This window comes from Pistacia vera, unplaced genomic scaffold (genome assembly GCF_008641045.1).
Source record: "Pistacia vera cultivar Batoury unplaced genomic scaffold, PisVer_v2 Contig7, whole genome shotgun sequence".
Lineage (NCBI taxonomy): Eukaryota > Viridiplantae > Streptophyta > Magnoliopsida > Sapindales > Anacardiaceae > Pistacia > Pistacia vera.
Genome location: NW_022196556.1, coordinates 449780 through 469751, shown reverse-complemented (window position 1 = coordinate 469751; position 19972 = coordinate 449780). Strand labels below are relative to the sequence as shown.

The 19972-nt window shown below is 36.6% G+C and overlaps 1 pseudogene; it reads right to left on the bottom strand.

The window, feature by feature from the left end:
* Positions 1–180: 180 nt before the first annotated feature.
* The window catches only part of LOC116114062, a 29637-nt pseudogene continuing 9845 nt past the window's right edge, over positions 181–19972 (bottom strand).

Genomic DNA, 19972 nt, shown 5'->3' with positions numbered 1-19972 from the left:
ACTAGATGGAAGTATTTTCATTGTAGAGATGTTGAAGATAGCATAAGTTATTATACTTTAAGGAATCTACTTCACATTCTTGACATCCTGAGTATCGGTATCGTCAATGCAACACAGACTTCATCTATTCCGAATGACAGAAAATAAACTTAGTCCTTTCTGCATTTTGCTAGTGAACATTCAACTGAGATGAGCTATATCGACCCCATCTGGAATTTTAAAGTGTCAGCAGCACCAAACTTCCTCTGTTTCCCATCTTGTCAATTATCTTCAACACTTCGGTCTTCATCTAGGAAACTGGCAGGTGAGAGGTCATTTATGCTCTGGAAGGCAACCTGGGATGGCAAGCATGCCACTGGCCTAGGTGAGAAATTTCCACAACAACAATGTCATTCTTGGTGAAAGGCTGAAAGTGCAAATGATCAAAGTTAGAGGAGCTGATTGTAATTTCTTCTATGTCACTAACAAGAACGTGGCGTTTTGGAAGTGAAGAGTTGTTGTCTGTGTCATTTCATAAGCTCTTTACTTTACTCTTTCACGTCTTTACTTTCTCTCCTTCGAAGCTCTGTATATATAAATCCCTAACATTGTAATCTATTACTTACTCAGTTCAATAATATTGAATTCCCTTTCTCTTCATTTTTTGATTTCTTTCAGTTTCTTCTATGGTATCAGAGCCAAAGACTAACGTCAATGGCAAAGATTTCTGGAAACAATAGCTTAACGAGAACTTTGTGAAGATGTTGGCAGCTCAACTTCAGTTTCTCGTAGTCTTCAAGTTGTTAGTCTGAAGCTAAAAGAGTAATTACAGAGATAATTATCACTTCTGGAGATCACAAATCTTATTAGTTGTCGGAGCTCATGATCTTGAAGAACACTTAACAGGTCAGCTCAATGTCCTGGACCTCTTATTACTTTAGACAGTAGTTGAAAATGAACTAGGTGAAGAAGGATTAAGGAAATCCTAGGAAAAGAAAGAATTAATCCGTTATGTAGCCTGGAAGAAAACTGATAAGTTTCTTGTCGTGGCTTCTTGCGTCATTTCTGGTGTATGTTCAGTATGTGTCCAATGTAGATTTGCTACTTATACTGGTTTGCACTTGAGACTGAATTTAAGCGATTCTAAGGCTAGAGTCCTACATTTAAAAAATCTTTTACAAAATACTCAAAAAGGTACGAGTGTAAATGAGTATGTTAAAAGATGAAGGGAATTGTGAGAGTCTATCAGCAAGTGGTCAAATCATTTCAGATGAAGATTTGCTCCAACATGTGTTAGATGGACTGGAACCATACTTTGATGCGGTAGTTGTTAATCTAACTTCCAGAATTGAGTCAAAGTTTGATTCAATTCATTACAGGAGGCACAATTTCTATTACAAAATATGAACTGAGGCTTGAGAAGTTTAACTCCATTGATTTTTCTCATAGCTCAGTCAATGTTGCTGCTCTCAGTAATGTTAAAAAATATCTGTGTTCCCAAATACTAAGTTATTGCCACTACTCATAGGTTGTTGTCAAAAGAAGCTCCTGGACCTCTAATCAGTTGACCTCTTCAATTCGTTACCAGCATTACCACAAGTCACACCTCAGCTTCTCAGAATGCTCAGCATTATTTTCTGACTTTGGAAACCAAGCTGGTGTCTTCAATGGTACATATACTCCTTATCGAAATGCTGGATTGTTGGATAGGCCGAGTCGAGGTCGAGTAAGGCAGAGGGAAGCAAACTTGTCAATTGTGCAGAAGATTGGACATACCGCACCTCAATGTTACCATCGATACAATGCCAACTAACAAAGCACCACCTTAGTTTTCTGGACCTCCACCTCGTTCTCTGGACTCAGTTTTCTAGAAACCAGTCTGCTGTTGGTACTAGTTCTAGCATGTTTCATTCTGGGAGCACATAGTCTGTGGACAAAACCCTTCCTTCTTGAATGTTGGTTATCCAAATATTGGTACATCTAATGGGAGTCAGCAACAGATTTTCTTCTCCTCTCCAGTCTGGATCACTTCTCAACATGAGGGAATATTGGTATCCAACAGCAATTCCACAATCTCCTACTCAGCAACATCATTCGTTTTCCCTCTCAGTAGCAAGGTTTTTGAGTCCCTAGTCAACAACAACTACCCAACCAAGTGTACTTTGCCTCTCATTCAGCCACTGCACCACTCTCTCATTTCAAGCCTCACACATTACTCCAACACACCTTCTGATCCAACTTGGTACATGGATTCAGGAGCCATGATCATGTCACCCCTGATCCAAATCAACTAGTAACCAGCAGGAGCTATGATGGTAATGAACAATTACAAGTGGGCAATGGGAGTTCTTCAATATATCATATTGGCCTTACCTGTTACCTAGTTGTTACATTCTAAAAGTATTCATTTGAAAAATGTTCTTGTGGTGCCTAGTATTACGAAAAACTTACTTAGTATTTCCAATTGACTAGAGATAATCAGGTTGTTGTTGAAGTTGATTCTGATTTTGCACTGTTAAGGACAAAATACAGACAGTGTGGCTTAAGGGAGATCTAAAGCTGGTATATCAGTTGCATGTTCCTTCCACCCTGCATCCAGTTCAGTGCAATATGCCCAATTACTCTAGTTCATTGCAGCCCTTGCTGCCACCTTAAATCACAAGACTTTAGAGTTGTTGCTGATAATTCTAGTCAGTTAATTGTATTAACAATCAGGTTGTTCCATCTGTGCAGTTTAGTTCTTAAGTTAACCTAGCTGTTCTAAAAGAATGATCAGAATAATTGTTTTCAGTTTCTTCTAATCTGAATGATTGTACTTCCTTTCAAATAATAAAACTTTCACTGCTATCCTCTCACCATGATTCTAATACTCAGTATTTCTAATGTTACTTGTTGTGAATCAAATGTTGTCACAACAAACCATGGTGAATCATGACATTTATAATAATATACAAACATAATCATCATGGACGAGATCCATCATTGCACTCAGGTTGGCAATGCCAAAGAAAACAAGATGTCTCTTTGGCACAATAGGTTAGGCCATCCTAATACTGATGCACTTAGAAAATTCTGACCTATCTGCACAAAGACACACAATGAAACAGTTTCACAACATCTTTACCTTTCTGTGATGCTTGTAAACTAGGCAAACTTCACAAAATCGTTCCCTATGTCACAATCTAGAGCAACCAAAACTTAGAACTTGTCCATAGTGACATTTGGGACCAGCTCCAACTGTTTCTATAGAGGGTATGGAACTACATTCACTTTAGAGACTTATAGGTATACTTGGATGTTTCCTTACGAACCAAGGCAGATGTTCAGTCTGTGTTCATCAAGTTTCACCATCTTGTTGAACGACGATCAGTTGTAAACTTCTAACTTTGCAATCTGACCAAGGGACAGAAAATAAGGGGCTGATTCCTTATCTTACAACCGTAGGAATACAATTTAGGCACTCATGTGCATATGTTCATCAACAAAATGGGAGAAGTGAAAGAAAACACAGACACATTGTTGAAACAGGTCTACACTATTAGCTCATGCATCCATGCCCTTGCATTTTGGTGGCTTGCATTTGACACAGCTGTTTTTCTTATAAACAGAATGCCTACTTCTGTTCTGAACTTAGCTCACCTTACCAAGTCTATTTCAATGAACACCTGTTTATTCTTCTCTAAAGTTTCAGTTGCACCTGTTTTCCTTACTTGAGGATACAACAAACATAAGTCAGTTTTCACTCTTCCAAATGTGTATTTTTAGGATATAGTCTGATTCACAAAGGCTATAATGTTACAATTCTGAAGGGAAAATATTTATTACTCATGTTCGTTTAAGAGTTAGAATTTCCCTTCTCTAAAGAGTTGTGTTTTTCTCCGATTCTGCAAGTCAGTCAGATTGCTCATTAGTGTATGTTTCCTTATAATGTTGTTCCCATAACTAATCCTACTAGCAAAGAACTCCCTTCGAGCAACACTTGTCTGCAGGTGGTAATTCTACAGTGCAGCATCAGCCTTATTCTATCCCATCACCACTACTACTGCCTTAACTATTTTCAAACCTGTTCAGTATGAACCTAATTCCCTTACAACAGTCTCTGCAACTGCTGACTGGACAAGTGTACTGCCAGATGAGTTCATTGCCTTAACTGTATCCAACCTATCTATCCTGAGCCCAATTCAGTGTGCTGAATGCATCATAATAAGACTAACTTTTCGTTTAATCATAAAACAACTTTAATTGTGAGACTTGAAAAAAGTTTAAAAGTAATGGTCAAATCATATCAAACAGCTACAAATCAAGGTTGAATAAATGATACCTTGTAGTTGATTGAAGCCAAAATAAATCCCCTTACGCTGAGTCAAATTCTGACTTCTTTTGGTATGGGTCTGCAAAATAATTGAAGATGTCATTTCATTTAACAAAACTGATTTATACATGAAGTTGCAATTTTGTGCAACAAAGATTTAAAATTTTATATGTAGCCTCACGCTTGCATATACATACCTGGTTTTATTTTGGTATATAGAAAACTCTGAAGCCGAGTCCCGTTTAGAATATTTTTGGTATGACTCCTGTGAAATAACAAAAGAAAAAGGATATACTTTTAACTTGTTACAAACAGAGAACTTATTGTAATTTTCTCATATTGTATTGACAAAATACATCATATATAGGAAAATAAAGAAACTAATACTAGGAAATAAATAATCTAATCTAGGAAATAAAAAAATCTAACTTCCTATTTACAGTTTGTCCTATTATGGATTGATTACAATCCTAATATCCTTATAGATTTATACACTCCTATTTTACAGATTTGTTATTACGTATTGATTACAATATAATATCCTATTATAGATTTATACACTAATCATGCAATATCTGTAAGATTTTGCATGATTATCTACAAACACTCCCCCTCAAGATGGAGCATGATGGTTATCATGCCCAGCTTGTTACAAATATAATCAATCCGAACCCATTCAAAGCTTTAGTAAAAAAATCTCCTAATTGCTCTCCAGTTTCACATATCCTTAGAAATTAAACCTTGTGTATTTCTCACGAATGAAATGACAGTCAATTTCAATGTGCTTAGTCGTTCATGAAATAGGGATTAGAAGCAATATGAAGAGCGGCTTGGTTATCACACCACAATTTTGCTGGCAAAGAGGCCATAAGACCAACTTCAGTCAAAAAACTGATATATCATATACTTCACACACAGACTGGGCCATAGCCTTATATTCCGATTCTGCACTAGATCGGGACAAACAGTTTGCTTCTACTTCCCATGAGACCAAATTTCCACCAATAAAAACACAGTAGCCTGTAGTGGATCCCTACTATCTTAGAACCCGCCAATCTGCATCAGAGAAGCACTCAAATATTATGTCCATGATTTCCGTACAAATACCACGTCCTGGAGTCCCTTTCAGATAACACAGAATCTGTTCTAACGCTGCCCAATGATCAACAGTAGGAGAAGACATGAATTGACTTACTACACTGACAGAGTACGCAATATCAGGACGAGTGGACCGTTAGATAGTTCAACTTTCCAACCAATCTTCTGTACTTCAGGATCTTCAAATAGTTCACCATCTTTGGTAAGTTGCGAATTAGGAAACATTGGCGTACTACAGGCTTAGTACTCATTTTTCTGTCTCAGTTAATAAGTCAAGTACATATTTCTTTGAGAGAGAGAAGATGCCTTTCTGCTCCTTGTTACCTCAACCCTAAGAAATACTTCAACACTCCTAAATCTTTGTATGAAACTGAGTGTGGAAGAAATGAATTAGTAATGAAATCCCTGTAGTGTCATCCCAGTGATGATAATGTCATCAACATATACAACAAGAAGAATATATGCCAACTGCCGATTGTTTGTAAAAGACTGAGTGATCAGACTTGCTCTTTTTTCATTCCGAACTTTGCAATAACTCACTAAACTTTCCAAACCAAGCACGTGGATCTGTTTCAAACCATACAACGATTTGCGAAGATGACAAACTTCCCATACTCCCCTGAGCAACAATCCAGGTGGTGCTCCATTAGACTTCTCTTGAAGGTCACCATGTAAAAAGGCATTTTTGTCCAACTGATGTAATGGCCAGGAATGAGTACTGCCATAGAGACAAATAAGCGAACAGAAGTGAATTTAGCCACAGGGGAAAAAGTGTCAGAATAATCCACTCCATAAGTTTGAGCATAGCCTTTAGCTACAAGACGAGCTTTAAGCCTAGCCACTGACCCATCAGGATTTACTTTAACAGCAAACACCATTTGCACCAATAGGCTTCTTTCCAATAGGTAAGTCAACCAAGTTCAAGTACCATTAATCTATAAGCATTCATCTCTTCTATCATAGCATCACGCCAACCAGGATGAGATAAGGCTTCATGGACAGTTGCAGGAGGGAGAAAGAGGTCTAGTGATGCCACAAAAGAAACAAGAAGAAGATGATAGGTGATCATAAGAACAAATGAAGAGATAGGATAGTACATTGACGTTTACCTTCCGAAGAGCATGGGAAGATCAATCATTCAAGGTTGGATCCAACGACGAAGAGTCTTGGGTAGGACATGAAGTCTGAGTGTCTTCTTGACGAGGAACACAGGTATCGGGATCACTGGGAACTGGGTTTAACGACGAAGGGACGGTACAGGAGGTTCTGGTCGACGAGAAAGAATGCGAAATGGAGTTAGTGGACGGACAAGTGGTGGTGCTGAGGAGGAACAGTGGTGGGGAAGATCATGTGGGGAGTAGCTGGTAGGGATGTGACAGTATAGATTAGTAAGTCATCGCCTCCCCCTGACGTGTATGGTAGACGAAGTGGGGAAAAAAGGGGTGTTTTCTAAGAAAGTAACATCAGGGGACAACAGATATCTATTAAGACTAGGACAATAACATCGATATCCCTTCTGAAGACGAGAGGAACCTAGAAAAACACATTTAAGAGATTTGGGATCTACTGGGTACTTCGGGTCGAACATCACGAACCAAACAAGTACTACAAATATCTTGGGGCAATAGGAACAAAGGCTAGACGGGAAGAGACACATGTAAGGAGAGAACCATTCAAAATAGAGGAAAGCATGCGGTTAATTAGAAAACAGGCCGTGGAAACTGCATCGGCCAAAACGTGTAGGAACTTGCACTTGAAATAATGGGCTCGAGCGGTTTCAAGAAGGTGCCTATTTTTTCTCGGCTACTCCATTTTGGGACGGTGTGTCAACACAAGAGGATTGATGAAGAATGCCATGTGGGCTCATATAAGACTGAAAAGAACTCGAAAAATATTCTTTGGATTATCGTTCTTAATGTCTGGACAGAAGTATTAAATTGAGTTTTAACTTCAGCACAAAGGCACAAAAATAGAAACAACTCAGAACGATTTTTCATTAATAAAGCCAAGTTACACGGGTTGTCTCAACAAAGGTAACAAATATTTAAATCCAGGTTAGACATACTAGAACAGGACCCCAAACATCTGAATGAACAATTCAAAAGGGACACTAGCCGTTATTGACCTTGGACTTGAAGAAAGACGGTGGTGTTGCAAATGACATGACTCACAATCTAACGAAGATAATTTATTAACCTGAGGACATAGTTTCTTTAACAATGGTAAAGAAGGTGTCCTAACCGACAATGCGCCTCAAAAGGGGTCGAAATACTGGAACATGCAATGGTTCTGGGCACTGGTGGTCAAGGATGTAAAGCCCCCAGATTCATGTCCTTTACCAATAATGCTTCGTCGTAAGATCCTGAAACAGGACATGATCAGGGAAAAATGAGATGCAACATTTAAGAGCAAGAGTGAGTTTACTCACAGAAATTAAAAAAAGCGAACTGTGGTAGACTCAATACAGAGGATAGGGAAATTAACAGGAGTAGGGTTAAAAGCCCAGACCCAAGAACCAGAAGTTGATCCATCAGCTAAAGTAACATTAGACGAGGAATTATGTGACTGATATGAGGAAAAGAGACTAGGATTACCGTCATTGATCTGTGGCACCAGAAACACGCCGGGAATCACAGAGACCATTTGGAGGATAGGAATAAGGACATGTATTTGGTTTACCGACTCGGCAGAGCAGTGATAGAAGTAGATGAGGACTTCAATGATCTGTGATACTGAGAAAACTTGGCAAACTCATCAGCTGAAATCATATACTTTCAGAAATAGTAGTGGCAAAGAGTGACTGAGGCTTCTGGGCCTTATTTTGCAACTCTACACGTGCACTTTGTATGACCAGGTTCATGACAATAGTAGCAACACATCCCTCCTGACTCCTGACTTCGATGCTCACGATAATTCGAACCCCCTCCTCTATTATTTCTCCTGTTATATGAACGCCTAGTGTCATGATTCTGACTTACAAGAGCACTACTTGATGAACAGATGGAGTGCTTTCTGTACGAAGAACCCTAGTAAATATGTCTTGGAGGGAGGTGATCTCAGAACTAGCAAGAACCTGAGATTTAGCAGATTCAAACCTCAGAAGGGAGTCCAGCTAGAAAACTCATATCGCCATTTTTCTCGTTGTGCTTGTTGAACTTTCACATCAGCACTCACCGGTAGAAGAATGTTTAAGTTCTTCATATATCCTTTTAAAATCCATAAAATAGGCCGTAAGAGACTATCTTGTTTTCTCAGCTCGATAAAAAGCTTTGCATAACACAAAAATACGAGAAACATTCCCTTCCAGAATACAAAAAATCTAGATAGTCATCAATTCCTTCACATATTCACAATGATTAATTAAACCAAGTACACATGTTGATGGAGTTCCGTATCTGCAAAGAAACCGGGCATCCTCTCAACCATGTTTGTTTTGAATCGTTTCAGATGAACTTTGGTGAGATGATCATCTTTACCAATGCTTCGCAAATAAAGACGAATTGTCTTACTCCAATCAAAATAGTTATCGACCCATTAAGCTTATGTTCCGTAATTTTTGACATTACAGGAAACATATCAATTATAGACTTATCAGCCATGGTAAGAAGACGAAAAAATAGCCACAAAAAAAAAACTCTTCAAAGAACGAACTCTATATCAACAGAAACCAAACAAAACTGATACCAATAGAAACCGACAAAACTGTCTGACCTGGCAGAGAAACTGAGGAACTCTTCTGGTGCCGGCTTCAAGGAATGGCGATCGGCAGACGAGGCTTCTTCCTAGGCAGGCGGTGAGAAAAAAAAATGGCCACTCTCCAGGGTGACTCACAAATAATGCTCACTTGGGCAGAAAAAAATAAACGAATTGAAAAAAACAACCTAGAATTGCTCTGATCCCATGTTACAAACAGAGAACTGATTGTAATTTTCTCATATTGTATTGACAAATTATACATCAATATATAGGAAAATAAAGAACTAATCTAGGAAATAAATAATCTAATCTAGGAAATAAAAAAATCTAACTTCCTATTTTACAGATTTGTTCCTATTATGTATTGATTACAATCCTAATATCCTATTATAGATTTATACACTCCTATTTTACAGATTTGTTCCTATTACGTATTGATTACAATCCTAATATCCTATTATAGATTTATACACTTAATCATGCAATATCTGTAAGATTTTGCATGATTATCTACAACATAACTCTATTAGATTTGTAGTAAATTGTGAAGTTCATGTTAATCACTCGTGAAATGATCACGAGAATAGCTATAGTACCACAAGGGTACCATATCACCCATACCACCAACCAATATATTGCTGCACAAAGATTTTTAAATTGATAACTTCCAATCACTTTAATGATAAAGATTCAGGAGAAAACAAAAATCATAGGTGGTGTAAATACATTGGTATGTGCTATGAGTGACGTGGTACACCCATGGTTTTGAAGTTAATTAACGATTAAGAACAGAGTCGTTGTATGCTAACAAGATGTACCAGTGATGAGATGATTATATGCAAGTGACAAAATCCTCAGTTGTGCAAGATTTCCCAACTCCTGTGGAATGTTTCCTACAAAATCACAATGGTTAGATTGGAGCAAATAAAGGTTCAAAATATGAATTTTGAGATGCAAGCTAATGCTGACAAAATCCATATTTGGGAAGAAAGGAACACTGATGATGAAGAATATTCTACTTAATTACTTATTTTTATTTCATTATTCTATTAAACTCCTATATTGTTAGTTTCATATTAAAAATATTTGAAAAGGATTTTGTAGCCATATATGTTGCAGCTATATTTTATAAAGTAAGTATCTATATGTACCTTGGAGACTATTGCGGCCAAGAAATAACGACTTGAGTCAAATTTCCGATTTCTTTTGGTATGGCTCCTGTTAAGTTGAGTCAAATTCCTATATTGTTAGTTTCATATTAAAAACATTTAAATGATTTAACAGGAGCCATACCAATTGTAAATATTGCAAATGTCTGCATTTTGATAAAGTGGATGGTATTTCACCAACAAACGTGTTATTATTCAAATAAACCGCTTCCAAATTAGGAAGATATTCAAAAATGGTTGGAGAGAGTCCACCAAATAATCCATTATCACTTAAGTCGATAGATATCAACGAAGGCATGGTGAAAATGATGGAAGGGAAGGAACCTGAGAGTTGGTTAGCATGTATACTAAGTGTTTGCAGTGAAGATATGTTGAAGATGGAGGTGGGAATGGAACCTGAAAGCTCATTATAATCAAGAATAAGTTCTTGCAATGAAGACAAATTGCCTAAGGATTGAGGGATAGTCCCTGAAAATGTTATTTCATTCAAACTCAAGATTCGAAGTTTGGTTAAGGACCCAAACCATGATGGGATCTCTAAATTGATGAAGTTATTGAAACTGAAATCAAGGTATTCGAGTCGACGTAACTGAGCCAACTCATGAGGGAGAGTGCCATGAAAGCTATTGTTTCTGATGGATAGAAATGAAAGGAAAGGTAGATTTCCTAGTTGAGGAGGAATGGTGCCAGTAAGATTCAAGTAAGAAATATCCAAAGCTGTGACTCTATGGTGACGGGCACCACAAGTGATGCCACTCCATTCACAAATAGAGGTGCTTGCGGACCAATTACTGTCCAAAAAATTGGTAGGATCATGGGTTATATGAGCTTTGAGTGCAAGAAGAGCTTGTTGATCTGTGAAAATGTTGGTTCGTTTTGCACTGACATAGGAAAATGTCGAAAATTGAACAGTGAGAGCAATGAATAAAATGCAAAGTGAAGTATATTTCTCCATGAGAGGCCAAGATAATTGGTAAATAGCCGTAGGACAAGCACTCACAAGTTGATATATAGAGCTGGGTGGACAGCCTTACCTATGCTCATGGTGCTAGAAATATCTAAAATTTAGAAATTTTTCCATTAGATTGGACAGCCTCATCGCATTTAACATGGATGGTTCCCCGTTCCCATAAGAGACGAGTGGGGTATAGTGACCCCATTCAATTATTTTATTTTATTTTTCATAAATCTCCTAATTATTTGTCTTACTTTTATCCAATCAGAGATTAAGTGAAGATATATAATCATGTGGCGTGCAAGAGACTTATAAGTGGTGGTTGAACTTGAAAGACACATCGATAGTTGCATACTAGCATATCTTACACAAAATCTTAATTTAATTTAAAATCACGAAACTCACCCACTACCGTTTCTGCAATCATATACACGTGTCACCAATATGCATAAAACAACAACCTTACATGGTTTACTTATTCACGCTCCGTTTGATTCATTATTAGGTAGGCTTTAGAATAATCTTTTGAAAAAAGTTAAATTGGATGGGTATTATGATATAAAATTTTAAAAATTAACATAAATACCCCCTATGTTTATTTATTTACTAAATACCTCTATAATAAAATATTCAAAGTTAACAAAAAAACCCTCAATCAACTCATAAATATGGACAGCCGGCCACCACCGCTGGAGGGTGGCCAGAGTTGCCACATCGGCGTATGATCGGCTTTATCTTACAGGTCGTGCACCGATTTGACCTTTTCCGGCCAGATCTACAGCTAGATCTGGCCATTGACGACCAGATCTGGCCGCATTTGGTCGTCAACAACAGCCAAAGATATGGCCGACATTGACGATTGTCTAAGGGCAAAGATCTGGCCGTTGATGGCTAGATCTTTGGCCTTAGATATGACCTTTTTCGATGCACTACTGACCAGATTCAGCCGATAGTGCGCCATTACACCAGATTCCGGCCAACTTCCGATAGTGGTGGCCAAAATCTAGTAAATTTGGGTTGTTGGGTTTTTTCTGTCAATTTTTAAAATTTTTTTTTTTTTTAGTTGTTTGGTTAAATTAACAAATTTAGGAGGATTAAAGGAAATTGAATAATTTAGAAAACTATTTTGAAAATATGTGAAACAAACACAAATTTTGTGTTAACTTTTTTTGGGAAAACTATGTGAACCAAATGGAGCCTCCGTGCTCGTCATTTTGGTGCAATGTATTATAAATGTCCATAAAATAAAATTTTACCATAAGAAGAAAATATCAGATTTTTAATTTGGGATTTGACCGAAAAGGTCAGAACATGTGGAAGGTAATATTGTGAAATTATGATTGGTGTGGATTTGGTGGGGAGGAAGGTTGGATTAGATTAAAAAGTTGTTAAAGTTTAGGTGTAAAGGTTTGAAAAATGCTATGGACACCGACGCTTTGCACCGAATTTTTATAGCGAATCACGTGTCTACTAAATTAAACGAGTTACATATCACGTTAACAAATATTTCATGAATGAACGGCCGTTCATTTGAAATGGACTTCCGTCCATATTATATGGATGGCCGTCCACCTAGAATGAACACCCGTTCATAGTTTAAACTAAAAAAATTTGGTCTAAATTGTTTATGGACACCCGTCCTCTTATGAGGATGACTGTCCATAGTTAGGGACGATCATCCTCATAAGAGGACGGGCGTCCATCTTTTAGTATTAATAAATTTTAAATTTATTTAATGCATTAATTGTGAATCCTAATTGAGTTGAGAATATGACACTTGTCCAATTACTTTAAATATAGACAAAAATTTAATGAAGTTTGTCCAATTACTTTGAATATTGACAAAAATTGAATGAAGATAGCGATATTTATTTTTGGATTGAGACAAAAATTGAATGTAAATTTTTTTAAATTAAACAATGGACAGGCGTCCATCTAAAGGGGACACTTGTCCATTGAATGTAAAATTTTTTAAAATTTTTTGGACGGACGTCCATCTAGTAAATGGACACTCGTCTATATAATATGAACAGGAGTCCATTAAATATGAGCGGGCATCTATAAATATTGAACGAATGTTCATTCACGAAAGACTCCAGTGTGGTCGGACCTGACTAGTTGTCATGTCCTTCAGTACAAAAATTTGGTGTCCGTAGCATTACTCGTGAAGGTTTAGGTAATATTGGTGTGGATTTGGTGGGAAGGAAGGTTGAATTAGATTACAAAGTTGTTAAAGGTGCCCTCGAGCTTCTATAACATTTAATGTATATTTGATCTTTTCAATGAAATGTCACATCAAACTTGTTAGAAATTGGTGGAATAAAAAAATAAAAATAAACAACAATAACATGCATAGAATATCACACACATAATTACGATATTTATGTGATTCGACATAAATCATTTAAATAATTACGATATATACGTGGTTCGACATAAATCACCTACATTCACGGATGAATAGTTTCACCATAATTTTAAGAACGCAACCTTCCTATGGTATTTAATACCTCTTCTCACATCTTGTGTTTCTCACATTCTCTCTTCTCTTATTACTTGTAACTTTGAATTTATTCTAGCCACTCTATTCATAGTTAGAATGAGACATTTTTTTATATACTAGAATTCAAATTTCAAATCCTAATAGAATTCTTCTAATTTAATTTATTCTTCTATTTAACTCAAAATAAAGTCATAAACCAATTCTTCTTTCCTAATACAACTCATAGTAAAAGAAAAATCAAATATTCTCTATAATAAATTCCAAAACATAAATTTGCCTAAAACTGAAATTCATTTTTCTTCTTGTTTGCCTCTTCTTCTTCAGCAAGATTTTCATCAATTACCAAAAAGTGTTCACATTTCAACAAAACTCTTATTTATTTTAATTTTGAAACAATTAATCAGTTAAACACTTCAAATTCTACGCCAACCCTTGACAAAACCAAAGTCTATCACTATCGCTTTGGCTTTCATAAAATCAAAGCTAGTCAATATTCACTACAACATTATAAACATATAGCTACAAAAATTAGCTACAGAAAAGAAAACTGTAACAAATACATATTTACAGCTACATAAGTCAATATTTATAGTTAATTGAAATAATTTTAATGATAAGATTTCCCTATCGAAGCTAAAATTCATCTCTTGCTTTAATTTAGTGTTTAAATTGATTTCCTCTCTCGAAGCTACTAGTAATGAATGGGGCCATTAGAGGAGATAATTGATTAAAAGGAATATTGCTTAGAAAATGGCCTGTAACACAACAACAAACTGGAAATCAAATGATATAGATTTAAATATCCGAAAGAATATAAGAAAAGGCTGAATAACTTAGGCCAATACAAAGTGAAACAGAGCAAGAGAAAGAACTATCTCCTTAGAAAAGGAAACGAAAATTAGTCTTAATTTGGAACCCTTCTGCCTCTTGACGTTATCCCATTGGCAAATTTGACTCTGATTTTTCAAGAGTCTTGGTACCACTTCTTTGATGTTTATCCTCTGCTGCGGGGATTCTCTTGTACACTCCATAGCCAAACTTAAGATAGATGAAACACATTCCTACTTGCTAGAAAAATGTTCATCATCCCTTCTTAGCAAATTTGTGTCTACAACTTTCATCACTGTACTATTTAATGATTCCCCAACCCAGATCCTTTAGCTCATTTCTTCAGTAAATATTTCATCTGTTGGCTTCTTCCTCGTAAATGTTTCCATAAGCATAAATCCCATAACTGTACAAATCTCTTTTTCTAGATATTCTTCCTTCCCTTCCATATTCTAATAGTGATATATAAATCATTAAGTTTTTTTTTCTGGCTAGGAGAACAGAAAAAGAGTCAATAACAAAGAAAATTAATGAAAAATAAAATATTGAATTAGAAACAATTACCTGGAGCCATATAACTAATGGTGGCAAGGGTTTGTGTTTGTGTCATTGAGTCTTCTTCACCTAAAAGCTTCACGATGCCAAAATCAGCCAAATGTGCGATTATATTTTCGTCTAGCAAGACATTGTTGGGCTTTAAGTCACAATGAACGATTAGGGTTGAATAACCAAAATGGAGATATTCCAAAGTTGATGCAACATCGATCATTATGTTCGACCTTTGTGAAATGTCCATAACACTATTCTAATAATAAAAGCATTTCCCAAGGCTCCCTTTGGGCATATATTCTAGTATCAAAGATTTAAAATCATAGTTTAAACAATTGTTGATGATTTTTGTTGAAATAAAGAGAGTTTTGAGGAATTATATGATTGTATATTTCTGTGTGTCTCAACTATACAAAGGAGGCCTCTATATATAGTGGAGAAGGCCAAAGTTAATAAGAAAATGCACTATATGGAAAGACCCTAACCTAGCATAATTACAAGAAAGTATAGCTTTATTACAAGAATAATCCTATATTCTAGGGATATTATAAGATACTAATATATGTACTAACAATATTCTAGGGATATTATAAGATACTAATATATATAGTAACATCCCTCCTCAAACTCTTGGTGACGAAGTCAACTGGAGTTTGGAAACAAGATCACCAAGTCGACCAGGTGGATGGGATTTCGTAAAAATATCAGCAAGATTATCTTCAGAAGAAACTGAATGTAATTGGAGGACACCTTGCTGAAGATGATGGCGGATGAAGTGACAATCAATCTCAATATGTTTAGTACGTTCATGAAACACATCATTATGCTCGATCTGGATGGCACTACGATTATCACGGTGAAGAGGAGAACTTATTGATTGAGGAACACCCATATCTTTCAGAAGCCAACGTAACCACAAAAGTTCAGATGTTGTATCAGCAAGAGTGTGATACTCAACCTCAGTGCTAGAACGGGCAACAACAGGCTGTTTCTTACTACGCCATGAAATCAAAGAAGTACCAAGTAAGAAACAATAACCAGTGGTGGAGCGACGATCAGTAGGATGACCAGCCCAGTCTGCATCAGAATAGGCCTATAACTCCAGAGAGGAGTGGGATGAGAAGTGCAGACCATGAAACAGAGTACCCTTGATGTAGCGCAGAATTCAAAGAACCGCAACAAAATGGGTAGATCGCGGTGCACTCATAAACTGACTGACTAGATGAACAACATATGAAATGTCAAGCCTAGTGACAGTAAGATAAATGAGACTGCCAACTAACTGTCGATAAAGAGTTACATATGCAAGTGGAGAACCGTCAGTGGCCAGAAGCTTAGTATTATACTCAAGTGGACTAGTGGTTATCTTGCTGTCTGTCAACCCTACTTTAGAAAGTAAATCAGAGGCATATTTTGCTTGAATGAGATAATATCCATCCTGATTTGAAGTGACTTCAAGACCAAGGAAGTAGTTAAGATGTCCCAAATCCTTCATCTCAAAATTCTAACTAAGAAAAGTTTGAAGATCTCGAATACCAGCAATATCATCACCAGTAATAATCATATCGTCTACATAGAGAAGAAGTGTAATACTCCGTATTCTCTTTGTAGGTTTTATTTAATTTTATTTATGTGAATCTAGGGGGTAATATGTAAGAATTGAAACTTTTTAGAGAGGTTTTAGTAAGAGATAAGCCATGGTGGGTTTATTAAGGAGTTTTGCAAGAGCACTTGTGTGAAATTGGAAGTGTGAAAATCTTTCAACAACATTATGAAATTGATTAAAGATGAGGGGTCTTTTTAATATTGTGTCATGTAAGGGTACATGATAATTTTCCAGGGATGAGATCATGATAAAACTTAACTTTATTTAAAGGATTTTGGGGTGCAAGTTGTAAGAATCAAAGACTAAGGGATGCATGCATAATTGGCCATTGCAAGATGGATTAAAGGCAATTTCTTTTCGAGAATTAGCCCATGGTTTTGGCACATTGTTTTGCCATTGATGGTTGTGAAATTTTATTAAATTAAGATGAGGAATGGTGGAGTGGAGAAAGAGATAGTCGAGAGAAACAAAAAATAGAGTGAGAGAGGAGAAGCTTGTTTTATTCTTTTTATCTTTCATATTCATTCTCCTAGGCACATTGAAAGAGAGAAAAATAACATTTGAGTTAAAATAGAGGAGGGCCGAGAGGTGCTTGTAGGAGAAGAATTTTCAGAGAAACTTTGGGGCGAAGGATAAGTATTACGCATGCATTTTCAATCCTTATCGTTTTTAATCGATCTTTCGTCTTCTCTTTGTTTAGATCATAATTCCTATAGGATCAAATAGGTGAAGAAGATAGGAGGACCGAGCACTTGAGTTAAAAGCAAAGGAGAAAGTGTGAGTGGAATAGTATTGCATAAAAGAATTCATGCATCCAAAATTTCATCTCGGTTTGGATTCTATTTTGTTCATATGGGTGCTGACCTTGCTGAATGTTTCCTTTTGATTAATGAAATGGTTTAATTATGTGCTAGAGTGGAAGTGGAAGTGACAAATTATATTAAGAAGGTGTTAAGATTGGGCCAATGAATTTTCATTAATAGGAATGGTTATAAAATTGTGTTTATGTAAATTTTAATCTTTCCTTTGGATTATACGGAAATGCATGGTATGGTTGGTTAATTTGATTGGCTATTGGACTCATTTATTTGTTTACAATTGGGAGTATTTTATTTGTTTTGAAACAAATGGTGTGGAATGAATTGGAAGGTTGTGGGGTAGTTATAAAATTGACACGGTTAGAAACATGAATATGGGTGGAAACTAAATGAATTTTGAGTTTTATATTTGAATGTTCTGCTAAGCTTTGTGATGTGTGGTTTGGCTGGAAAATTTGGGAAATAACAGGCATGAGACTGCTGGCCGTATATTGTGTAGAATATGAGCGTTTACTTTGCCTAAAAGGTTAGAGATTGGCTGGGATTTTTGGAGGTAATGGGTATGAAATCGTGAGCTGGAGGTTTACTTAAAGTGTATATATATTTTTTGCTGTATTGTTGTTTCATTGTTGGCTAGATATTTTTAGAGTCATCGGTGTAGTAATTGTTGCATTTTCATAAATTGCTGACTTGATTAATGTGATTGTTGAGTGGGAAATGAGTGCTGGAAGTTGGTAAAAAGGTAGAATGGATATTAAGTTAATAAGTTATTAAATACTATAATTGGTACTTTTTATTTTGGAAACTGCAGAAAGAGTGTTGAATAAAAATGTTAGATTTTCTTATGGGCAGTAGGCTCTTGGCAGCAGGGGATTAATTGTCATGTTTGAAAGTTTTGGGACCTTAGAAATTGATGTTAAATATAGGGTGTAAATAGAATTTTACACAGTTTCATATTTTGACGTGGTGAGCATTGCATTCATGATTACATGCCCTTTTTATTGAAATTTTATATCATATTATACTTTATATATGCATAAGACATGCATGATGCATATTTGGAATGAAATTGTGGATGCATGATTATTATTATGTTTGACTCCCAGATTGCAAACCGTACCCATCCCCCTCCAGACATCAGCTAGTATTTGATATATATTCTCATGCGCGCATTGAGATGGTCCGTCCTACCGAACCATTGGGATATCCTCCTAGGACAAGACGGACGCCTGACGAGCTCCGGGCGGGATTACACCAGGCGGTTATTGGCCGGTGTGGGATTTTGGATGCCCTGAGGGTAGACTGTGAGCGAGATTATATTTGATACCATATCATGACACCCCGAGGGTAGACTGTGGGTCGAGCATGGTTATCCAATGATGTTCGTACCATCCCGAGGGTAGACCGCGGATGGTGCCACCCCGAGGGTAGACTGCGGGTGGTGTGGCTTCATGTCTGAGTTAGGGACTAGTTCAGATAGTTATGATCCAGGCCCCTAAGTGCTAGTAGGGTGGTGATAATTGATTTATTTTATATGGAAGTGGTGTGTGATTTCATGGCATCCGAGAATAACATATATATAATGTTTGTTGCCTTATCATGTAAGTGCATCAGTGTTGTGTGGCATACAATTGTTCAGGCATATTTTCAAAGTTAAAGTTATTTTCATATAAAATATATTATCCGCTCACTGGGCTTCCTAGCTCACTGTTTTATGTTTCCTCCCCCAGGACCATAGATCGGGTTCGTGTGGAGCATACTCTACGCTCTAGGTTGGCCTTGACGCATGATGATCTACATCTTTTACAAACTTTAGTGGACTCTGATACTATGTTTCTTTTGTAACTGAATTTCAGTTCTTGTTTTTAGAATAATTATTTGTATATTTCCACCTTCTAAACCTTAAACATGCAAATACACTACTTTTCACTTTCGTCTATGAACGAAATTGTTTTTTATGAATGTTTTTTTTTTTTTTTAAAGAATATTCACCTTCCTTTCAGGATCTTGAGTCTCCTGGAGCGCCCAGATCCGGTGGGATAGGGATACTCGGGAGGGGGCGCGACAAGAAGAAAGATAGTATCTGCCCAGTAGTGCGAAGAAAGACTGCAGAATCATATGAGCTAGAAAGAAAGCCTTGTTGAGAAACCATTGACTGAAATTTCTCAAACCAAGCTCAAGGAGCTTTTTTGAGCCTATAAAGTGCACGACAAAGATGACAAACTTTATGTGGAGGATGCTCATAGCCAGGTGGAGGTTGCATGTCAACTTCTTCAATAAGATCACCATTAAGGAAGGTGTTTTTAACATCCATTTGAAAAAGTTTCCAACGCCGGACAGCAGCAACTGCAAGTAAAGATTTGACAAGGAAAGTCTAGCAACAGGAGCAAAGGTCTCCTCATAGTCAATCCCATACTCTTAGGTGAACCCCTTAGCAACAAGTCGAGCCTTGTAACATT